Source organism: Heterodontus francisci, chromosome 2 (genome assembly GCF_036365525.1).
Source record: "Heterodontus francisci isolate sHetFra1 chromosome 2, sHetFra1.hap1, whole genome shotgun sequence".
Taxonomy (NCBI): domain Eukaryota; kingdom Metazoa; phylum Chordata; class Chondrichthyes; order Heterodontiformes; family Heterodontidae; genus Heterodontus; species Heterodontus francisci.
Window position 1 is genome coordinate 80,744,327 of NC_090372.1, and position 12,145 is coordinate 80,756,471.

General features: G+C 42.4%; 1 protein-coding gene across 6 annotated transcripts in view; it reads right to left on the bottom strand.

The window, feature by feature from the left end:
* Positions 1 to 12,145, bottom strand: part of LOC137384908 (RNA-binding motif, single-stranded-interacting protein 3) — a 1,676,909-nt gene that overhangs the window by 1,360,745 nt on the left and 304,019 nt on the right. The window contains exon 1 of one of the 6 annotated variants that reach the window (XM_068059648.1): positions 7,724 to 7,738. The exons of the other annotated variants lie outside the window; for them this stretch is intronic. The gene's annotated coding sequence lies outside the window, so the exon portion shown is untranslated. Of the gene's footprint in view, positions 1 to 7,723; positions 7,739 to 12,145 lie in introns of those variants that run through there. 6 annotated transcript variants of the gene reach the window in all.

Here is a 12,145-nt window from a genome sequence, read left to right on the forward strand (position 1 = left end):
CCTCTCTCTCTCTCTGTCTCCCTCTCCAGCAAAGTCCCAGGAAAGCCACGGTGGCAGCTACTAAGCCTCAAGACTACAGAACCTTATAGACAATGATGAAGAAGAAGGATAAAGCTCCCCTTCAGTCTTCCGGGACCAGAGGAGTAAGCCTGAATTGCGCACGGGGCCTAAAATTCAGTATTTGAATTCCATTTATTCCAGACTATACTATAACCTCACAACTCTTTTTTCCCCTCTGTATCTATTTGTGTATGTGTGTGTGTCTCGTATTAAAGGCCTGCTACTCGACGGGACCCGACGACGTGTCAGGTTTAGGTCAGGTCGGGTTGCACTTCCGGGTCTGGATTTTGGGCTCAGGTCGGACATGTTCTATCACAGGTAAGTGGCTCCATTGTTAGTTTAATTTTTGGACTAGAAAGGCGGTTTTGTTACAGTTATTTTAAGCTTGTGCAGATCAGCAACAAAGTGAAAAATGGAAGGCAAGTTAAATGATAGTCGGGTCGGGTGCGGGAAAAAATGGAAGGAATCGGCCGGGTTGGGCACGGGTCAGATGTGGTTGTCGGGCTTGGGTCAGGTTTTTTTTTTCAGACCCGAGCAGGCCTTTACCTCATATGCATGTGAGCGTCGATGCGCGCGTATTTTAGTCATTTTAACCAGTTTTGAGTGATAAGGTTAATAAACTTACATCTTTCTAGTTTAAACTCAAGAAAAACTGTCTGGTTCATTTGCAATTGTAATTAGAGTAACAGGAGCAAGTGTTCACTGAGTTGGTAAGTTAAACCACTGTGTTTAGAAGATAAACCCTGTCAGGGTGAAACCAGTGAAAGCGTGAAAGGGGAGACTGAGACCCCTTCCTCACTTGGTCATAACACTAGCAAGATTCAAACGCATAATGGTGGCACTCGCTAACAATACACCCTGAAGAAAGAGACTGTTACTCCTACACCGTGCTGGACCAAAAGTCAACGATATCTTCGATACACTCAGATACTGGAACCGACGATGACTGTGACACGGCCAAGAGTGCTCTTACAAGATATTTTCGAAGTGAGGGAAAATCCTCACTATGAAATTTACGTCTTCAGGCAAGCAAAACAAGACAAGTGTGAGACCCTTGACCACTACGTGACAAGACTCAGAAGTCCGAGCCAGAATTGCAACTTCACAGATGTGGACAAAGAAATCATCTCCCAGGTCATTATGACCTATCAATCACCAAGACTCAGAAGGCAAGCTCTTAGAGAGAGAGAATCATTCAACTTGCAAAGGCTACTCGATATTGGCAGAATGCTGGAAGGCAGAAAAAGACAAGCTGAAGTCTTAGAAAGGAAAGAGGCAAATAACATAAGACGAGAAATCCCTGAGGCCAGGTCAGGATCATCAACAGAATCCATGAATGCCACAAGAGGAAGGTTTCACCACAGAGATACACCAAACACAAGGGCACAGAGGTAACCCAGAACAAGGTCTGAAGCTTGTTGAGGAAGACCAAGACAGAGATTACAATCAAATCACGTTCGAACATGCAATCACTGTTGTGATGCATATCCTCACTACAAAACATGTCCTGCGAGAGGAAAGAAGTGTAACGCCTGCGGAAATATGGGACATTTCGCAAGAGTATGCCCATCAAAGCCTGCACAAGACATTAACAGAGCTGAATGCCAGAAGCAAGATTACATCTTTGCAGCACAAGAGATTTTTGTTGCTCAAAACCACAAGTATTGACCATGTGTGATGTCTGGATTGGCAATTCGACAATCTCTGCAGTAATTGACTCAGGAGCAACAGTCAACATAATGGATGCCCGACGTTCCATGAGTTACAGAGAAAACAGAAACTGCAATTGAACATGTCAATATTTAAAATCTCTTATGCTTCAGATAACCCTCTGCTGGTCCAAAGGATGATCCAAGTTACTCTCAAATCCTCCTATGGGCCCACATGTCAGATTAAGTTGCATGTTGTAGACTCAAACAAGGGAAATCTGCTAAGTTTTGTAACTGCCAGCGAATTGAAGCTGATCACAATCAACACCATCAGAGGACAGAACTCTTTGAAAGAAGACATCCTGAAGAAATACCCACAATTATTCGATGGCATTGACAAAGTGAAAAACAAGAGAATCAAGCTCCACAATAATGAGTCAGTCCAACCCAAACAACAGAAACATAGAGGATTCCATTCCATACCAGAAAAGACAATTGGACAGACTGGAGAAGTTGGACATCATTCAAAAGACAGAAGGGCCAACACCATGGATCAGTCCAACTGTTGACGTCCCCAAACTCACAGGACAAGTACAAATTTACATGGACATGAGACAGACCAACAAAGCGATAAAACGAGAAAGGCATCCAATTCCAACATTAGATAACTGAAGATATGAATGGGTCAACAATCTTCAGTACCCTCGACTTGAACACTGGATATCTCCAATTTGAGTTAAACGAATCCAGTCGATACATAACTACCTTCAGTACCCACACTGGACTGAGAAGGTACATGCTTAATGTTCGGAGCAAACACAGCCTCTGAATTTTTCAATTGGCAGTAGCAGAACTACTTACAAGACTGAATGGAGTCAAGAATGTCTCAGATGACATTATTTTATACAGGAGAACACAAGTAGAATATGACAAGCACTTACAAGCAATCTTGGATCGACTCCAAGTGCACAATTTGCGCCTAAATAAAGACAAGTGCATTATTTCAGCTACGGACATAAAGTTCTACGGGCATATGTTTATTGAAAAAGATCTATATCCAGATTCTAAGAAGGCGAAGGCAAACTTGTACGCAGATCCTCCCACGAATGCAAAAAAAGTCCAATCTCTCCTAGGAATAGCATCGTATATCTCGAGATTTATCCAAGAGTATGCCTCCTTTACAGCTCCACTTCAACAGCTCACTCAACAAGATGTCAATTGGAAGTGAGATGAGGCAGAAGCACAGGCATTTCATAACTTAAAGAAATCTCTGACAAACACACAATCAATGCATATTTCAATCCCAGAAGACACATTGAGTTGATAGTAGATGCCAGTCCAGTTGGTCTTGGAGCCATGCTCTGCCAAGACAACAAACCAATTTCATATGCAAGCAGATCATTGATGGACACAGAAACGTTAAATTTAAAAGAAGGAGGTAATGTAATGTAGTGCAGTGGTGACTTCACCTTTACGAAACAGTACCTTTGAGAGATTAGGCATCTATTGACATCATCAATATATATAAGGAGACACCATCTTGTGCAGCTCACTCAGCAAATAGAGAACACACACACCAGCAGAGAGAAAAGACCTGTACCTGAAGTCATGCAATCTAAATAAGCTAGACAATAAATAGTATTTGTGTTGCATCTGAATATAAATACTTAAGAATACCACACGACACTACACTTCCCACCTCTCCTTTTCTCCAGCCTCCCCTTCTCCTTCTCTTCCTCTCTCCATATTTGCTTTCTCCTCCAATGTACTCTTTCATCTGCTCCTTTGCACTTCTCCTGCCTGGGTCCAATTGTCCCTCTAATGGTATTCAACCTCAATACTGCACTGGATCTTGACTTCCCCAAAGCTTTCATGGGAACCTCGGCCTTTTGGTCTTCAGTTATATAGGGCATTGGTGAGGCCACATCTTGAATACTGTGTGCAGTTTTGGTCTCCATATTTAAGGAAGGATGTAAATGTGTTGGAGGCGGTTCAGAGGCGGTTTACTAGATTGATACCTGGAATAAGCGGGTTGTCTTCTGAGAAAAGGTTGGACAGACTGGGCTTATTTTCACTGGAGTTTAGAAGAGCGAGGGGAGACTTGACTGAAGTTTATAAGATCCTAAACAGTCTTGACAAGGTGGATGTGGAAAGGATGTTTCCTCTTCTGGGTGAATCCAAAACTAGGGGGCACTGTTTTAAAATTAGGCGGCGCCCTTTTAGGACAGAGATGAGGAGAATTTTTTTTCTCTCAGAAGGTTGTGCGACTTTGAAACTCTCTGCCTCAGAAGGTGGTGGAGGCAGGGTCATTAAATATTTTTAAGGTGGAGGTAGATAGATTCTTGCCAAGCAAGGGAATCAAAGGTTATTGAGAGTAGATGGGTGTGTGTCATTCGAGACACAAACAGATCAGCCTTGATCTTATTGAATGGCGGAGCAGGATCGAGGGGCAGAATGGCCTACTTCTGCTCCTAATACGTAAGTTCTTATGTTCGTATGGTCAAACTTGCTGTGTTGGCTTGGAGCATGAGATCCACCTATAGCTGGTGCTGTGATAGGAGTTTTCAGTTTAAGGGTGCCTCACTTTCCTTGTGACCCAGATACCCAGCTTGATGATATGCAGGGTAGGTGCTATGGAGTAGTGAAAGTCTATAGTATAAAGAGAAGTTAACTATTTCAATTTCTTACTGATGATTTGTACCTTGAGTTGTGTAATTTTTAAAATACCAATAATACCTTTGCTTCTTCTAGGCCTCCTGATCATTAGTGGCAGAGCAAAATGTCAGATAGCCGAATTCTATATTTAGCAAATTAATTTGAAAATGCCCACCACGTTTGGACAAATGTATTCAGCATATACTGTCACTTAAAGTGGAAACTCCACACATGGCTGCCTAAAAATGGACATTAAAGTGCAGATAATCTGGGAATACTATTTGTAGCAAAATCGTAATTGCCAAGTTTAGAACACACTTTCATGTTTTCTACTGTCATGCAGGCCCCCACCTGCCAAGAATGAGGCACATTAATTTTGCCATATGAATACTGATTTTAAACTGTTACTGGAGCGAAGAAAGGACTTGTTAAAAAATTGCCAGACCTTGGCTGGAACAACATTTGCAGGTTAACAGACAGTGCTTGGAAGGACAAAACAGCGATTCCCTGCTCCAATTGAATCCACAAACCAGGACTAGTTAGACCAGCTGGTCACATGACCAACTGGCTGTTGCAGGCTTTTTTTCAACTTGCCACAGAGAATTTGAACTGAGAGTGTCTGTTTGCTCCTGGACTGAAAAGACCTCTCCCGGCTGGCTCGCCACAGCCTCTCCTGTCTGCTCCCATCTCTTTCTCACAAGCCTCCGAATCCACTGAAGACACATGTGCCCCAGGAGAGAAAAGTCTCCCACAGCAAACAAGGTTTAAGAAGAATACTGGCCCCAATGAAAAGCAAGATCTACCTACAATCAAGGAGTCTACAGTGAGCTCGAAGAACCATAACAAAAACTCTTCAGATATTGCCTCAAACTTTTCTACTTTATTTTTCTTCTGCTGTTTTCTGTCTCTATTTGCATGTATGTATTGCATATGCATGCTAGAATGGGCGTGTCATGTAACCGTAGGTGTCAACCAAATTAGAGTTTAAGTTTAATAAATTTCAATCTTTCTTATTTAAACCTAAGAAAACCTGTTTGTGCTGGTTTCTTTGCCTTATAATTGGAAAGTGGTGAACAAGGATTCACCAAGGAGAAACTAAAAACACGGTGTGTTTAATATTAAACCCTGTTACGGTAAGACCAGGTGAAGGTTGAAAGGGAACCCTAGACACCTTTCTCACTGGGTTGTAACACTACCAAAAGGAACAAGAGGCAATCTTCCCTATTGTTGAACACAGTTGAGAGAGTTTTACCTGAAGATTGCTATGTAATATCCTGACCTGCAAGAGTGCTACACTAACGTTAGGTACATAGAGTGAAATTTCCAGTGAGGGCATAATTGGGAAGTTACACTTGAAATTATGCCTATTTGAATGCCCATTTTGCCATTGTCTATTTATATCCAAATTCCTTGCCAATATTATTAAGATTAGCATAAGCAATCAGGCCCTGAGAAAGTGGCAAACACACACCATGGGCTGAATTTTACAGACCCCGCCAATGTCGGGGGTTGTGGCGGGGCCAGAAAATGCCTCCAGGAGAAGGCTGCCACGAGGGCCCGGCCTGATATTGCCGGTGGCAGCGAGGCCTCGTAGCAGCGACCCCCACCCCCCGTACCTGCTGCTCAGAGACGGGACCCCCATTAACATATGTAAAGAAATTTAAATTAATGAATTCACGATACTTACGTTCCCGCCACCTGTACCGGTCTAATCCTCCAGTCGCTGGCCAGCACTCCTGTGCCTTCAGATCCCCATCCGGGGAACTGAGGCAGAACACTGGTGGGGGAGGGGGGTGGATGGTGGAGGTAAGTTTGTAGTGTGGGGTGGGGGGAGCGGGGGTCAAAGTAATATCATTGGTGTAGGGGATGGTGGGAAGGAATATAGTTTAAAGTTTATGTACATCGGGGGGGGGGGGCAAGGTCAGGCGGACAAGGTAAGTGTTTTGGGGGGGGGGAGAGGGCAAGTAATTAATTTAATTGTTGTTGGGGTGTGGAAGAAGGACAAATAAATCTATTTTTTTAAAATAAATGTTTCTTTAAATATTTAAATTGAATGGTAGGGCTTGAAGCCCTTTAAAAATGGCGTCAGCACCTGCGCACAGGCAGCTGACGCCATTGCTGGGGATGGAGAGTCCACCCCCTCCACGTCATCTGGGGGGGGTGGGGGGTGGGGGGGCAGACTGCCACGACTATTTAAATAAGCCGTTGCACTAAATATCGTGGCGGCCCATTGTTTTTGCCCGATGCCGCTTTCGGGAGTATAAATTTCAGTCCCATATGTTCCTTCTTTCAGTATGAAAATTAAAGTTTAAAGCTATCCAACTATCATTCATGCACTTTAGGCACATCATGTTTAAGAGCTTGCGGTTCTGGAAGCATTATAATTTTTAATGTGACTTCTATTGATGTCATCAAAATGCATTCAAAGAAACAGAAAATACTGTGTGGGTCTTAGAGGAGATAAATTAAAGAAATGCAGACACACTAAAAGACTGGAGTAAAACACCAAAAAATGACTGTTTCCTGTTACCCCTAAAGTTATGGGCTTAAATTTACACATGTTTTGGACCAGCATAACTGCAGAAAATTCACACTTACAGCTCTAGTAGGGGGTGGAGCCATTATAATAAGCCAAAGTGTATTTGGCAACAGAGACTGATAGATGGGCTCAAAAAGTAAGGAAATGTGGGTGTTGTGTTATTACATGCGCAATACATTTGAGCTCAAGATATCTTGATCAGTTATTTATGCTCCAATTATGCTTCCAGGCATAAATATGCAGGAAATTCCATCCAATAATACTGGCAGAGTGGTGGAATGTGTTTCATTGCCCACCATTAATATGTTTCACTTTTGTCAGCAAAAAAGTTCAACTTTGGAGAAAAAATAGCCAGAGACACAGCATGACCCAGGTCAAGGCATTTCTATAGAAAATTATTCAAACGCTAAAATATTCCACTAAGGTGAGAAAAAATATTCACTATGAAGCCTCTACATAAAAGTTCATTAAACTGGAGATGGAGCAATTTGTTCACTTCAAACTATAGCCGGTAAGGACGAATAAAAAGGATTCCTGCAGTTTCACCTCTGATCTCGCAATTGGTTACACTGCAACCACACTGAATATACATGAGCTACTGGTACATAAACTATAAATATTCCACTGCACAGGTTCTTGCACACTCCTTCAACTTTATACAGTTTCATTTTGTCTATCAATATTAAATTAAATATATACTGAAATGTTTCAATCATTTCAGGATGAATACTAATATGCACTTTGGGGGTGAATGTCAAGCGTCTGATGAGTTATCCTCAGCATGTAAAATTGCAAAACAAATTTGCATTGAGAATCTTACCTGCACGCAGTTACATTGAGGATATTTTTTAATGATCACTTCAAGTTTAAGTGTAAAGCTTAGCTCAGTGGTCTCTGAGTCTGGCAGTTAGAGGTTCATGCACCACTCCCAGACTTGAGTATGATAATCTTGGCTGGCACTTAAGTGCAGTCCTTAGCGAATGCTGCATTGTTAGAGATAGTGAGGTTAATGGTTGTCTGCCCACCACCACATTTTTCAGTGGGAACAGGAAAACAGTGAAAAACACTCTGACTAATGGAGGTTTCCCATTCCAATTTTCAGGCAGACCTCAGCAACAGAAATATTGGCCTAAAAATATATATTGAGATAAGTGTTCTATGATATTTTTAGGGCTCTGGCATCCCAAACGGCAAGTTGCCTATAAGCACAATGATTAGTGCTGACAGCTTGCCTTCTGTATTTAAATGAGGCCTAATCACAAAAATGTATCTAGGCTACATATTGCAAAGCTGTATCCAATTTTATGAATTGGGTGTTTACTCAGGATATGATATCTTTCATCCTAAAATTACAACACTGGAGGAATCACTTGAAGGCTTTTTCAACAATGTCAACAATAAAATCAGGTGAAAATATTTATTTGGATTGAATTGCATGTGAGAATTTCCAATTCAGCTTGACTTCAAGTGTTTGTAAAAATCTATACGAACTGTAAAAATAATCTTGTAGGGTAATAAAATGAGAAGCAATATGACTTAAATTGCTCTGTATGTTAATCCTTGATGATACAATTGAATCTCTTATGGAAAGTCTAGGCAGTGGTGAAGAAACGCAAGGCTTCATAATACTGAGTTTTGCAGCTGACAATCTAAGTTTATATTAAGAGAAATAGACCACAGCCAATACAAATGTCTTGATTAAAATAATCTTGGTGTGTTCATGTTATCTTTTCAGTTAACAAAAGCTCTTTACAATTTAAAGTATTTCTGCAGCTGAGTTTTCTTTAAAAAGCTTCTTAAGCATTCAAAAGGCAGGAAGAGATTAGCCCCAATATCTGTCCTTGCCTGCCACCAACATATTCAGCAATAGAACAATATGTTTTATAACAAAATATCCATACAATGCCACATAGCCTAGAAAGTGTGTCCTTAGTTTAATGATGCAATGGAATAACATTACTTCCCAAACTGCAGAGTTGCTAATTCAAACAAATTTACTTTACACCAGAAATACTGCAAAGGCTATGGGCTCTGACAACATCCTGGCAACAGTACTGAAGACCTGTGCTCCAGAACTTGCCGCGCCCCTAGTCAAGCTGTTTCAGTACAGCTACAACACTGGCATCGACCCACAATGTGGAAAATTGCCCAGGTATGTCCTGTACACAAAAAGCAGGACAAGTCCAACCCGGTCAATTACCGCCCCATCAGCCTACTCTCAATCATCAGTAAAGTGATGGAAGGTGTCGTCAACAGTGCTATCAAGCGGCACTTGCTTAGCAATAACATGGACGCTGATGCTCAGTTTGAATTTTGCCAGACCACTCAGCTCCAGACCTCATTACAGCCTTGGTTCAAACATGGACAAAAGAGCTGAACTCAAGAGGTGAGGTGAGAGTGACTGTCCTTGACATCATGACAGCATTTGACTGAGTATGGCAGGAAGGAGCCTGAGTAAAAATGGAATCAATGGGAATCAGGGGAAAACTCTCCGCTGGTTAGAGTCATACCTAGCGCAAAAGAAGATGGTTGTGGTTGTTGAAGGTCCATCATCTAAGCTCCAGGACATCACTGCAGGAGCTCCTCAGGGTAGTGTCCTAGGCCCAACCATCTTCAGCTGCTTCACCAATGACCTCCCTTCAATCATAAGGTCAAAAGTGGGGATGTTCGCTAATGATTGCACAATGTTCAGCACCATTCGCGACTCCTCATATACTGAAGCAGTCCATGCAGAAATGCAGCAAGAACTGAACAATGTCCAGGCTTGAGCTGATAAGTGGCAAGTAACATTCGCGCCACACAAGTGCCAGGCAATGACCATCCCAAACAAGAGAGAATCCAACCATCTCCCCTTGACATTCAATGGCATTACGGTCGCTGAATCCCCCACTATCAACATCCTGGGAGTTACCATTGACCAGAAACTGAACTGGAGTAGCCATATAAATACCATGGCTACAAGAGCAGGTCAGAGGCTCGGAATCCTGTGGCGAGTAACTCACTTCCTCACTCCCTAAAGCCTGTCCACCATCTACAAGGCACAAGTCAGGAGTGTGATGGAATACTCTCCATTTGCCTGGATGGGTGCAGCTCCAACAACATTCAAGAAGCTCAACGCCATCCAGGACAAAGCAGCCCACTTGATTGGCACCTCCATCCACAAACATTCACTCCCTCCACCACCGATGCACAGTGGCAGCAGTGTGTACCATCTACAAGATGCACTGAAGCAACACACAGAGGCTCTTTAGACAGCACCTTCCAAAAACGCGACCTCTACCAACTAGAAGGACAAGGGCAGCAGATACATGGGAACACCACCACCTGCAAGTTTCCCCTCCAAGCCACACATCATCCTGACTTGGAACTATATCGCTGTTCCTTCACTGTCGCTGGGTCAAAATCCTGGAACTCTCTTCCTAACAGCACTGTGCAAGTAGCTACTCCACATGGACTGCAGCGGTTCAAGAAGGCAGCTCACCACCACCTTCTCATGGGCAATTAGAGATAGGCAATAAATGCTAGCCTAGTCAATGATGCCCACATCCCAGGAACAAATAAATAAAAAGTACATTCTTTCAATCAAAGTTCTCCCTCAAAATGTAGTTTTAAAGCTCTGCATGTGCTACAAAACCAAAGAACTGCATAGGCAACTAAATGAAGCTACTGGGGTAAATTTTGCAAGACCTCATATTCACACGCAATTGCTATCGACTAGTAATTGATCAGAGACACTTTCATTATTTTCGTCTGTTGATTTAAACAGTGGGAAATCAGCACATTTCACGGCCTCAGTGCATCCCAAAGTGCTTTACAGCTAATGAAGTCCTTTTGAATTGTAGTGTCATGTAGGCCCCCACCTGCCAAGAATGAGGCACACATTATTTCGCCACATGAACATTAAAACTTAAAACTACTGCTGGGAAGAAACGAGGGCCTATCACAAGGAATTGCCAGGCCCCTCGCCGGAAAGACCTTTTTTGCATCCTGGCAGACAGTGTTGGAACAAAGGACCCAGTCCCTGCTTCTCCAATACACATAAGACCAGGTCAGGCCGGTTTAGTCACATGACTAACTGGCTGTTTGAATTTGAACTTGCTGCAGTGTTTGAAAAGGCAGAAAGCTGTTAGCTCCTGAACCGAGAACACCTCTCTCCTGTCTGCTCCCATCTCTTTCTCACAGAACTGAAGACCCTTTGAAGACACATGAACCCCAAGAGGAAAAAGTCTCCTACAGTGAACAAGGTTTAAGAAGAATACTGGGCCCCAACGAAAAGCAAGACTACTTACAAAAGGACAACAGTGAGCTAGAAGCACAGTAAACAAAAAACACTTCTGATATTGCCTCAAGCCTCTCCATTTTATTTTTCTCCTGCTCTTTTCTGTCTCTATTTGCATATGTGTATCACGTATGCATGCTAGCGTGGGGCACAGCGTGTATCCGTAGGCGTTAACCGAATTGGAGTTTAAATTTAAGTTTCAATAAATTTCACTTTTATTCTTTAAATCTAAGAAAGCCTGTTTTGCTAATTTCTTTGCCTTATAATTGGAAAGTGGTGAATAAGGATTCACCAAGGGGGAGCTCAAAACACAGTGTGTTTAAAAATTAAAGCCTGTTACAATAAGACCAGGTGAAGACAGTAAAAGACTCCTAGACACCTTTCTCACCTGGTTGTAACAGTGTTGTTTTGTAAGGAAGACAGCAGCCAATTTGTACACAGCAAGGTCCCACCAGCAGCACGAGATAATGGACCAGTTAATATTATTTGAGGGACAAACATTGGCCAGGGCACCAAGGAAAACTCTTCGGCTCTTCTTTGAATGCTGCCATGGGATCTTTTATGTCACCTGAGAGGGTAGATTGGGTTTCAGTTTAACATCTCATCTGAAAGACAGCACCTCAGCATTGCACTGAAGCATCAGTCCAGATTATGTGCTTAAGTTTTTGGGGTAGGGTTTGAACTCTCATAATTCTGACTAAGATGCAACAGTGCTATCACTGAGCCCAGGTTGACACCTATTAAATATAGGTGTTAAACTGGCTAACACCATGGTTTGTTAAATACAAAGCAATAGAGCCAGTTTCACTGTAACATGTTTCATGTTGTTTGTGAAACTTTGTGCAGAAATGAAGAGATATTTAAAAGTAAAGAAGGCACGTGGGGATAGAAATTTGATTGCCCCGATTCTCGGGTGTGGGAGTTGTGGTTCTCAATTTGCCTTCGTCTGTTCAGATCAAGATG